This window comes from Kogia breviceps, chromosome 1 (assembly GCF_026419965.1).
Source record: "Kogia breviceps isolate mKogBre1 chromosome 1, mKogBre1 haplotype 1, whole genome shotgun sequence".
Lineage (NCBI taxonomy): Eukaryota > Metazoa > Chordata > Mammalia > Artiodactyla > Physeteridae > Kogia > Kogia breviceps.
This window is the reverse complement of record NC_081310.1, coordinates 115,725,378-115,737,027: the sequence shown is the minus strand read 5'-3', so window position 1 is coordinate 115,737,027 and position 11,650 is coordinate 115,725,378.

The window sequence follows — 11,650 nt, the reverse complement described above, 5'->3', positions numbered from 1 at the left end:
AGATTGCTTTTTGCAATTTTGTTACAAAACCGCCCCTTCCCCCCAGCCCCCACCAGTGTTTAGCAGATGTATATAATAAACATGTACTGCTATGATGCTGGCAAGATGGCAGACTGATTTTGGAAGACTTCATTAACAAGCTGATTGAAAGAAAGACACAGGAGGAAGATGGAGGGGAGAAGGGTGGGCATATTTGGTTTCAGATTGTTTGAAAAATGGCCTGTGAGGTGTATTCCACTCCTGGGGACTTGGATTAATATGTCTTTCTTGCCAGAAGTTTGAAGCACTGGAGAAATCAGTCATTTTATTTTATTTTATTTTATTTATTTATTTATTTATGGCTGCTTTGGGTCTTTGTTGTGGTGCATGGGCTTCTCATTGCGGTGGCTTCTCTTGTTGCGGAGCACGGGCTCTAGGCACGTGGGCTTCAGTAATTGTGGCACATAGGCTCAGTAGTTGTGGCTCACGGGCTCTAGAGAGCAGGCTCAGAAGTTGTGGCACCCAAGCTTAGCTGCTCCGAGGCATATGGATCTTCCCAGACCAGGGCTCGAACCTGTGTCCCCTGAACTGGCAGGTGGATTCTCAACCACCAAGCCACCAGGGAAGCCTGAAATCAGTCATTTTAGATTTCTGAATGTAGAAATATCTAAGGATCTTCAATGAATTACAAAGTCATACATGATCTTCAGGGAAAAGTCTGTAGAGATGGCACGCCAGTTTGGCTCTCTCATTCATTTTAGGTTATCTTGAGGAGCAAGGGAGATAGGGAAGTGTAGAGTGAAGAACCACCAGAGTAGCCATGAAGAAAAAATAATAATCAATGTTATATTAAAGTTGGAGATAGAATTCCTTCTGGAGAAGAATTTTATTGTTGTTGTTGGCATAACACTTACCTAGTCGCTCAATTCTGAAAAGTTAGGTCTCAGGATCTGGTTTAGAGAGCAAAAAATGAAACAAATAAAACAAAATTGATTTGCAAAATAAAGTGAGAAGAATTTTGAGTTCTGACTGGCTGCACAAGAGGAGAGATAAAGGGATCCTGGGAACTGGGAAGCAAAGGGGAAAAATTAAAATGGATGGGAGATAGTTATGTAAACCTCATAGCCAATGCACTTTATACCCTCTCCCCACACAGCTTTCAAATGGCAGAGCCAGGATTGAAACGCAGAATTCAAAAGCCTGGTGTTCCTTCTACCTGCAGTTTCCCCCAGTCAGCACGAAGGAGTTCAAGTTTGAGCCGGGAGGCGGTTGGTTGGTCATTCGCAAACTCACCCTTCCATCTCCAACTATGGAAAGACTTTGAGGTGAAGGCCTACCTCATGTGTGACTTGAAATTTCAGGTGCTCTGGCAGGAAGCCCATGACCTTGGGGAACAGACAGTTTCCTCTGGTTAGTGCTGTGGGTGAGAGTTCCACCTCCTTGGCCAGAACAAGCTGGTAAACAACCATAGCCCCTCCTCCTGCCCCCGGGTCTCTTGCCACCAGGACTCTGTTGCTAGGGCAACCGATACTTTCCATTTCCTGATAAGCAGGGGACTGATATCTGGGCCCCTATAGAATAAGTACCAATTTGCATTTAGTTTCCTTTGTATATTACAAAAAGGAAAAACAAGAAAGCAAAAATAAAGTCCGTTTTAAGTGCACAGCCCCATTCACTATGGGACCCGGATGCTCCTGGGTTCTCACGTACTCACAACCTGACTGCTGCTCAGACCTCAGACCCTTCATGTGGTCCATGAAGGTGCTGAGTACTGTTATGTTCTGCTTCCTCTCAGCTGCAAGAACACTAGTGAGCTCTGTTATACATACCACTGAAGTATATGGCAAAAATATTAGCTCGGGTATTCCAATTACTCGAAGCATTTTCATAACTAAAATCTCCCTTGGTCCTCACAAGAAGCCAGCAATTTGCATTGGTTGTGGAAACTCCTCTGAGCGCTGAGGGGCTACCTCCTTGGAGCCAGGTTCAAGTTTGTGTGGTTCAATCCACAGCACCCAGAAGCGTGCCTGGGACACAGGAGACACTCAGGAAATGACAGCTGCATGAAGAAATGTTAGAGTGAGATGTAAAGTGAGGAGAGAAGTGGAGAAATGATGAAGTAGGCTGTAGTTTTTTTTCCGCTCTTAGAAGAGTCTAATACAGGCATCCACCCAAGGGGAGGCTGGCCCTTATCCTTGAGTCGATGTGTCATCCCAAGAGTGCGAGCTCCCTGAGGGCACTGAGTTTGAGTGGCTGTATTCAGCAGAGTCGTCTGGGGACAGGTGTCAGTTTGGTATGTATAGCTAAATAGACATGTGGGCACCTATGTGAGTATATGTATGTGTACATACATACACCTATATGCATCCATCTAGTTAAATATGACCGAGACATAAGATAAAATTAATATTTTCTGCAGGAGCCAAAGGGAAGGAAAGGAGAGCAGTCTCTGAGATCCAACTGGGCAGCCTTGGTTGTGAGGGGGATGGCAGCCCTGCCCCCGGCCTCTCTACCCAGCCACCTTTCTCTCTTCCCTCCAGGTCCCTGCCCACTGTGACCTTCCGCCTTTCTTCACATACTTGTCTTTCAAAGCCTTTCATCATTTCCTTAGCTTCCACTACAGGATGGCCATGGTCAAGGTTGTTCAGCACAGCTCCTTTCTGAACTGGGCAGGCATAAGGGGAGAGGAAGAGACCCATGGGGGTGTGGGGCTCATATATTCTTAGGCTCTGTTGTTATGGTGAATGTGGACAGCTGGGGGTCAGTGTCATTAATCAGTCAATGAACAAGTATTTACTGATCTCTGTGTTCTAAGGCTGTGCTGAGTGCTCACTGCTTTCTGTGGTATCTGCTCATTAAGGGAAAAAGGGGGGAAAAATGAAGACAGTTATCCATCAGATCCCTTCATTGGGCTGAAGATCAGGGCTTGGACAGAGCCTGTCCTTAGATAGCCACTAATTAGCTGTATGATGACAAGGCTACACACACACACACACACACACACACACACACACACACACACACACATGCATGCACGCACGCACGCACACACATGGCCCGGGAGGCCACGGACTGGCAGACTCTAAGTTCTCAAGGCGAGGATTTTCCTATTGCTGAGACTGTGCCTGCAGAGGTAGCAGCCCTTGACAGGGCCAGCCTGGGGCATAGGAATGCCTCTGATCCTGTTCCTTCTAACTGGACATTTTACAAGTCTAGGTTCTTTCTATCAATAAATGCCCAGAATATGGTTAATGAGACAAATGAGACGTCGAGAAACAAAGAGGGTATGGAACAAAGAGATTTCACTGCAGGCAATAAAGGCATTTCGTTGAAAACTAGACAAGGAGAAGAGAAGTTCAAATTAGTCAATCAAAATTCACATGGAAGATATCTCAGTAAAAGTGTTATAAAAGGTTACGGTTCAAAATATCAAAAAGGTGATAGAAGATGCACTATATTGCAAGAAAATGTATAGGATTGAAAAGACTTAAGAAGAGTTCAGCTTATTTATGGCTCATCTAGAATGATCTTAGAATTACTGTGTAATCCTTGTTTAGTTATCCAGAGTCTCAGACCAAACTCTGATTCTGAAATGTCAGTTACTGTAGTCATGGAACTGAGGGTTTTTATGTTTCTCTTGGTTGGCTGGGAAAAAAAATGTAGTTCTGGGAAAATGTACAGATAAACAAGGAGACAATAAATAGAAGACGGTGGGATCAGTACTTTTGGTAAATTGTGTTCATTCAGGTAAAGTGACTTATCTTCATGGTGTTGCTCTGGTTATCTTCTGTCTGCTTGCCACATTTAGCAGGTCGATATGTTCGATTTGCAAGACTCATTTCCATGTTTAGAAGATTTGCTTGTTGGATTAATAAGTCTTCCCTGCCAAAAGTTTGAAGCGTTGGAGAACTCAGTCATTTAAAATTTCTAAATGCAGAAATGTCTAAGGCTCCTCGATGAATTACAAAGCTGTACATGATCTTCAGGGCCCCTTCTTTCCCCATACAATGGTGAATGGTGGGCTTATTTTCCTAGCATTTCAGTAGAACTGTCTGCCTTATCTCCAGGGGATCATTCACATCTCTGAGGACTTTTAGTAGCTGTGACACCGATAATGATGAGCCTCTGTCCCAAACAAGAAAAAGCAACAACAATGAAACCCGCGTAGACTTTGGGGAATTCCTCAGTGTGGAAGGTAGGGCAATTTGAGGAGCACTGAGCAGACTGACCTGACTGTAATCACACAGGATATCTGTCTGAGGACATCAGGGAAGGCTTTGAGGGCCAGACCACTTGTCAGCTCCATAGAAGAGTCCACAGCAACTGCTGGTGGACTCATCGGCAGTGAGTGGCTCAAGAACCTGGAGATAACGTTCCCATCTGAGTGTGAATGAAAGGTTCACTTTACCTTGCTGTGTGACCTTGCATCTCTGAACTTGTTTCTTCATCTATAAAGCAGAGATAGTAACACCTAGCTCAAAGGATTATTAATAATGCTGATTTGAAATAATACTTGTAAAATGCTTAGCATTGTTCCTGGAACATATAAAGAGCTCAAACCATGAGAACTGTCTGTTCCTATTAAGTGAATGGCCAAGGAGAACCGGGAAGCTCCTAAGTTAAAATCAAGGTGTTAGGACTGTAGTTCCCCACAGCAGATATGTACTAACCATGTACTAATGTTGCAGTCATAGTATTGGGAGTTTATTCATATTTATTCAACAAATATTTATTAAGCAGATGCTTGTCAAGGACATTGGTTATGCCTATTGGTTGCTCAGAGCCCTAAATAGTGATGAAAGATACTTTCAACTTCTTACTCTTTGTTCTTTTTCTTCTGAATGTATTCTGTATTCAGAGAGGCTTTTAAAATTTAAGTAGATATTGTTAAGTGAAAGAAGCCAATCTGAAAATGCTACTTGCTGTACGATTCCAATTCTATGACATTCTGGAAAAAGGCAAAACTATGGAGACAGTAAAAGGACCAGTGGTTGCCAGGGATTCCAGGGAGGGAAGGAGGCATGAATAGGTGGGAACACAGGGGATTTTAGGGCAGTGAAACTACTCCATATGATACTGTAATGGTAGAGACATGTCATTATACATTTGTCAAAACCCACAGAATTTACAAGACCACGAGTGAACCCTAATATAAACTATGGAATTTAGTTAATAATAGTGTATCAATATTGGCTCACCAACTGTAACAAATGTACTACATATTGATAATAGGGAAACTGTGTGTGAGGGTGGGAGTGAAGGATATATGTAGGAATTGTCCATACTTTCCATTCTATTTTTCTATAAACCTAAAATTGCTCTAAAAATTAGTCTATTTTTTTTAAGTAAGTAGAATTTTCACAACTCATTTTATCTCCCAGTCCTACCTCCTGGAGATTAGATTTGATTCCACAGCTAGAATGCATGCTTCTCCTTCATGTTTCTGGACTGTTCTGTATTTCTCTTAATCTCAGCACCTCTACGTTATATCTTTCCCACAAGAATGTAAACTCCGTGAGGACAGGGACCGTGGCTTATTCATCTTTGTGAGATCATGTCAGTCTTCTCTTCAGACCTCCCAATGCCTTCCCTTACCATGTGCTTTGGGTACATTAACTCATTTATGCATCCTTAAAGCAACCCTATGAGGTAGGTCAGTATTATCCCCATCAAATATGAGAAAATCAAATCACAGAGAGGTTAAGAAACTTGTCCAATGTAACAAAGCTAGTAATTGGCAGAGCTGGGATACCAACCCAGGTAGTCTGGCCCCAGAGTCTGCAGTTAAAAGTACCAGAAAACTCCAAAGTGTTTTGAACTGCAGGCTACACACATTTGGGGTGATGAAATCATTTTAGGGTGCCCTAAAAAAGCATATTTTTAATGCAATAATAGAATGGAAGAAAAAAAGCAGAAATACATTGCATATAGTAGGAGTGGTATTGTTTTGTGAAGCTTGTGTTTTTTGTATATTACCTGTGTGTGTATCGTGTCGGATGCCATGTAAAATGTACTTAGAAAGCTCACCACCTTAATCCGTAGGAAGAGTTGATACCTTGGGTAACAAGAAGCGCAGAGCTGAGGCAGCTCCTGCCAGCCCAGCTGTACCTGGCTCTGGTCCCCTTACTCTGAGAGCTGGTCTGCCCTGTTCTGCTGCATGTGCTGGCTTCATCTCAGCAGTTCCTGTCATCATATCCAAACTCAGTGATGTCCAGAGGCAGAAAAATACCATCCCTTCTAGAGAAACCTATACCAGAAGTCCCTGGCAGATTTCCTCTTGACTAGGACAGACACTCCTTACCTTTTACTGGGCCAGAGCTGAGTCACCTGCCCACTACAAATCATTCTCAAGAAAGGAGACTAGGACCGCCATGATCAGATCCCACTGATCTGATACACCTCTGATCAAAGACTCATCCAGCAAAGAAAGAGTCAGAATGAGTGTTAAGCAATCTAAGTGTTAGCCCTGATAGAACTTGGAAGACCAAAAATGTTTCAAGTAATTTTCTGTCTCCTTAGAGGTAGACACTAAGGGTAGACTACTCCCCTAGTCATTCTCTCATTTATTCAATGTTTACTGAGTATCTAATGTGTGCCCAGCACTGTGCTAGGCACTGGGGACACAGTGTGAGCAAAAGAGACACGACCCATGCCTCCTGGGGGTGATTCTAGAAAGGGAGAGAATAGCTGAAAAACTAATTTCAGAAATCCATGTTTAACTATAAATCATTAAGTGTTTTTAAGAAAACAAAGGAAAGAGTGTGATCTGAGGTTGTAACCGGAGGATATAATTTAAATGGGGAGGAGGGGGGTCAAGGTTTGGTCAAAATTGTCCAAATATAGAGCAGAGATCCTTGTCCAGAAAAGAGGTTTGAGAACTTTGGCTCCAGGATTTCTTTGTGGGAATGTAAAAGGTAGTCTTTGTGGGACTTCCCTGGTGGTCCAGTGGTTAAGACTGCGTGGTCCCAATGCAGGGGGCCTGGTTCAATTCCTGTTCAGGGAACTAGATCCCACATGCAGGCTGCAACTAAAGGAAGCGCATGCCACAACTATGACCCGGCACAGCCAAATAAATAAATAAATGTTTTTTTTAAAAAAGGTAGTCTTTGTTTCCAGTACTCAGAGGTCCTTTGCTAATCCTTGCTATTGTTGATTATTCCTAGCAGAGGCATGGGTCACTGTTCAAATTGTTTCTCACAGGAGATTAGAAACCAAGACTCCAAGGTGGCTTGAAGGACAGATAGTTGAGCTTCTGTGCACCTCAAGCTGTGAAGAAGAACTGTAAAGGACTATGGACAGTGTTATTCTGTACTGAAGGACCCATTCTTTGGAGGTGTTTTGTTGGGTTTGTTGTTGTTGTTCTGATGCTTTGTGCCAAAGGACAGGATCACATTCAGGGGCAGGGCTCCCTCCGAATGTAATAAACCTTGCCACTGTAGATCATTCTGGAATATGTGAACACAGAGACAAGGCTAGACTCAAGGGCATTTCCACTGAGGTCAAGTCTGCTGGTCCTTGCAACATGGGGGCAGCCCTAGGGGCAGGTTGAGAAGTGCCAGGACAGGACCCCTCTGTGGACCCCAAGAGCAGTGATACTTCATTTTTAAGTTCTCTGTTTTGTGATATCCTTTCTTATCAAAGCCATCAGCAAAATCGTAACAAATCTTATTTCCTGACTTCAGCTATCACCATCCTGAATTGGAGATAGGGCCAATGTCCAAGTTTGGCAAAATGGCACAGGGGAGACAAACGCATAACTGAGGAAGGAGGAAGTAATAGTTTGGATCCCTACTATGGACTCTGATGACAAGCAACTACCAGAATTGGTTTGTGGAACGTGTAAACACTTCTTAAAGGTTGCCCGGAAATCCCCAGAAAGGGAAACCTGGTAATAGACAGTACTTCTGCAATTAAAAGAGATGATTTGAGACTACAGTGTTTGGGGCATTAAAGAGATATGTGAAGTTTGGCCATTTGGATTACAAATCTACTCTTTCTAGTTTTCACAAGTACCCTGAAAGTGATTTATTTATTTTAGGAGAGTAAGGTATGGGACATGCCTAACCCAAGGCTGCTGGGCAAGTAAGCATCATCCTGGGGCTAAGTCCATGCACCCAAGGTCATTCTGTTGTGCCATGCTGCCTCCCTGAATAAAACTTACATATGGGCTTCCTTTCAAGACCTTCAAGAAAAGAAGGCTGGCTCATTTTCTTCCACTCCACAGTCAAATTCTGGTAGAACAGGCAGAGGGATAGAGAGGGAGGAAGCAACTGTAACAGGGAAGAGCCAAATCTGACTCCATGTTGAATCTGTTTCTTTTACTTTAACTTTTGCTTCCCGTTGCTTTTGTTCACTAAAAGGATACTGTCTATATACAATGGCCTGCCTCGGGAAACCCTGCCCCTCTGCCTGAATGTTAAACCAGAGTGCCTTTGTTCAGAGAAACATCCTGACCCTGTCCACCTGTGGATGGATGGCTGCAAGAAAGAAGAAATGAACACATTCCCTTCCCAAGGATGGCCATTCCAGGGGACATTTGGAAAACCATGGCCTTTTTACTTTACTTCCTCACCTCCTCCCCATCTCTGTGCTATAAAAGAAACTGGCCTCCAAAGCCAGATAGGACAGTTACTTTGAGACATTAGTCTGCTATCTTCTCGGTCTGCCAGCTTTGCGAGTAAAGTTGTGTTCCCTGCCTCAACACCTCGTCTCTGATTTATTGGCCTGTGGTGCGGCGAGCAGAGCAAGCTTGGACTCAGTAACACAACTACAAGAAGAAAAGGAGGAAAAAAATTTCTTCTAGTAGAAACTGAGGCCTCTTATTTTATCCTTTAACTTCCCACTTCCTCATCTACAAATTAATCAACATCTATACCCATTTCCCACAAATAAAGCTCTTTTTTCCATTAAAAGCCAGTCTTCTGCCAAAGTCTCCAACGTCTACCTTCTCCCCTCTCTCAGATCTTGTTCCACCTGCCACTCTCTTGTACTCTTCATCTCCTTCCCCCGGCTCCTGCCCCTACGCTCATAAATATGCTCTCATCTTTCCCATCTTAACCCACCACTTTAAACCCAAATCTCCCTCTAACTATGGACCAATTTTTCCTATTGTTGTCCACACTTCTCAAAAATGTAGATTTATACTTGCTAACTCCACTTACTTACATCCGAATAATTTCTCACTTCATTCTCAACTAGCTTATGCCTCCATTTATGTCATCCTAATGTCCTGACGGATACTTTAAAAAAAAAAACGATTTAGTCTCATATACATAGAAAGAAGTACATGTAAGCATACAGTGCAAAGAATGACTACACCTATGTATCTGCCAAACCAGGTTAAGAAATAGGACATTGATGGCCCAATATTGTCCTTATATACAAGGGTCATGGTGAGAGAGGAGAGAAAATACTGATTATAAAAATCCTATGAATTCCTAAGAGTCTTTACTACATCGTGGAGAACTCCTTTTTGAATTCCTCTTCTCTGGAAAATGCCTGTTGGCTACCATTTTGTTCTGAGGGCTCTAGTTACCAAAAGAGATAAACTAGAGAAATCAGTAACTTGACTGAACAGGACTCTACTCCCTGCCCCCAGATTCAGAAGTTAAGCTTTATTTATGAGAGCATTTCTCATAACACTACCTTGGTTGCCACAGACAGAAAAAGCTGGGTGGAGAAAAATTATTAAGCCCTTTGGCAGTGAAACAAATCATGATGGGAGCAAGGTTTATATTTCCAACTGGCAAATAACTTCACTATCACAGTATCACCAACTGAAATGGTCGTGGTGAGGCAGAAAACATCAAATAAACGAAGAGAAGACAGGGATAAAAAGGAGCAAGGTAAGGCATGCGAAAGCCACAGCTTGTACCAATGTTGCCCAATTTTTCATTTTCATTGTAATAGTTCATAATCAAAGGTGGACAATAAACCATCTAAAAGATGGATTGTATATACTTTTAAACACAAAGGCTCATTTTGATTCACACTTAAACTTTAAGAGACATACATCATCCTGAAATCCTTTAATAAAAGTGACAGATAAATGAAAGTAAATGGCTTGATGTTTATTAAAGAAAAAAAAAAGAAAGAAATAGGACACTACTAGCACCCCAGAAGCCCTATGGTATTCTCCCAATCATTACTTCCTCCCTCCTCCCTAACATAGCATCATCCTGACTTCTCACTCCATATATTAGTTTTGCTTGTTTTTAACTTTACATAAATGGAAACTTACATTATGTCCTCTTTTGTGTCTGACTGTCTTGCTCGACATTATATTTGTATGGTGTAGCCATGCTATTGCATGCAGTCATGGTTTATTCATTCCTACTGCTGTATCATACTCCATTGTAAGAATATGCTGCAACTCATCTGTGTCATTGTTTATGGACATTTGAGGTTATTTACAGTTTGAGGCTATTTCAAATAAGATTCGACATGAACAGTCTTGTACATATCTTTTTGCTGTACCTATACACATATTTCTTCATATGTTTTTACAGGAAGGAAGTAGTTTGGTTAAGGTCACCATAAAATAGGTTGGGAAAATTAAGGCACAATTATGTTCAACCAGTGGGACAAGTTTATCATGAACAACTACTATACTTACACAGAGATGCAGAAGACATGAATGCAGAGCCAAGAGAAGGTACTTGAGAAAGAGATGTGTCCTCGTGTGTGGAAATTCACAGAGAATAGGGAACAGAAACAGACTGTGTAATTAAGTACAAAATTGCATAGGCCCAGAGTAGAGGCAACTTTTAGAACCTCTGGGCTAAGACTAGACAGTTTAATACGAGGGCTGGATTACTCACTCTTGCTCACCCATAGTCTGTGACAGAAGAGTCACCTGGAGGCCATGCATGGGAGAGGAAGGGGGATGTAGGTCTGGGGGTCATTTCTATAGATCCTAGGCATATTTTTGCCACAGTGTCTTCTTCTCTCTGCCACCCATACCTGAAACAGAGGCTAAAACCTCTGTGAATGGAGAAATTTCAGATGGACTCTGCACTTCCTCTATCTGTCCCACCCTACAGGTCCTGGGAGGCAGAGGGGAGCCAGGGCAGATCCCCCAGGAGCAAGAGGGGCTTATCAGATGCAAATTTTCATTTCTGACAAAGGAAGCTTGAAATTTGGGAGTGTAAGGAAGCCAATGAAGGTGAGAAGAGCAGGGGAAAAGCTAAATGGCTCTATCGGGATTTGGGATTAGAAGAAGGGGAGTGTGGCTAGCTGCAACTGTCATCATCACTATTATCATCATTATTATCGTCATCCCTTAAATTTGTATCATATAAGAGTTTACAAAGAGCTTTCTATTCCTTGACTTTCACGTCTCTGCAGGGTGGCAGGGCAGGGATTACTCTCATTTTGCTGAACTGCCCAAGAGCAGGCTGGATGGAAGGCAGGGTCAAGGCCCTAAGCTGCATCTCCAGTCCCTCCTCAAGAGCCCACAGGGCCCAGGTCCTTTCGTTGGGGGAGTGGAATAGGGAAAAGAGCAACGCAGGGACACGGGCCCCAAGGAGGAGAAGGACAAATATAGCAAGAGATCTGGAAATGTCCAGAGGCTAACGCAGTTGCAGGGGGCGAAGTGGAGAGGTTGGAAAGATTTGCCGACTCCGAAAACTCTGTCTCCTTCTGGGATAAGTCCCCGAGCCACCTGGAAGGT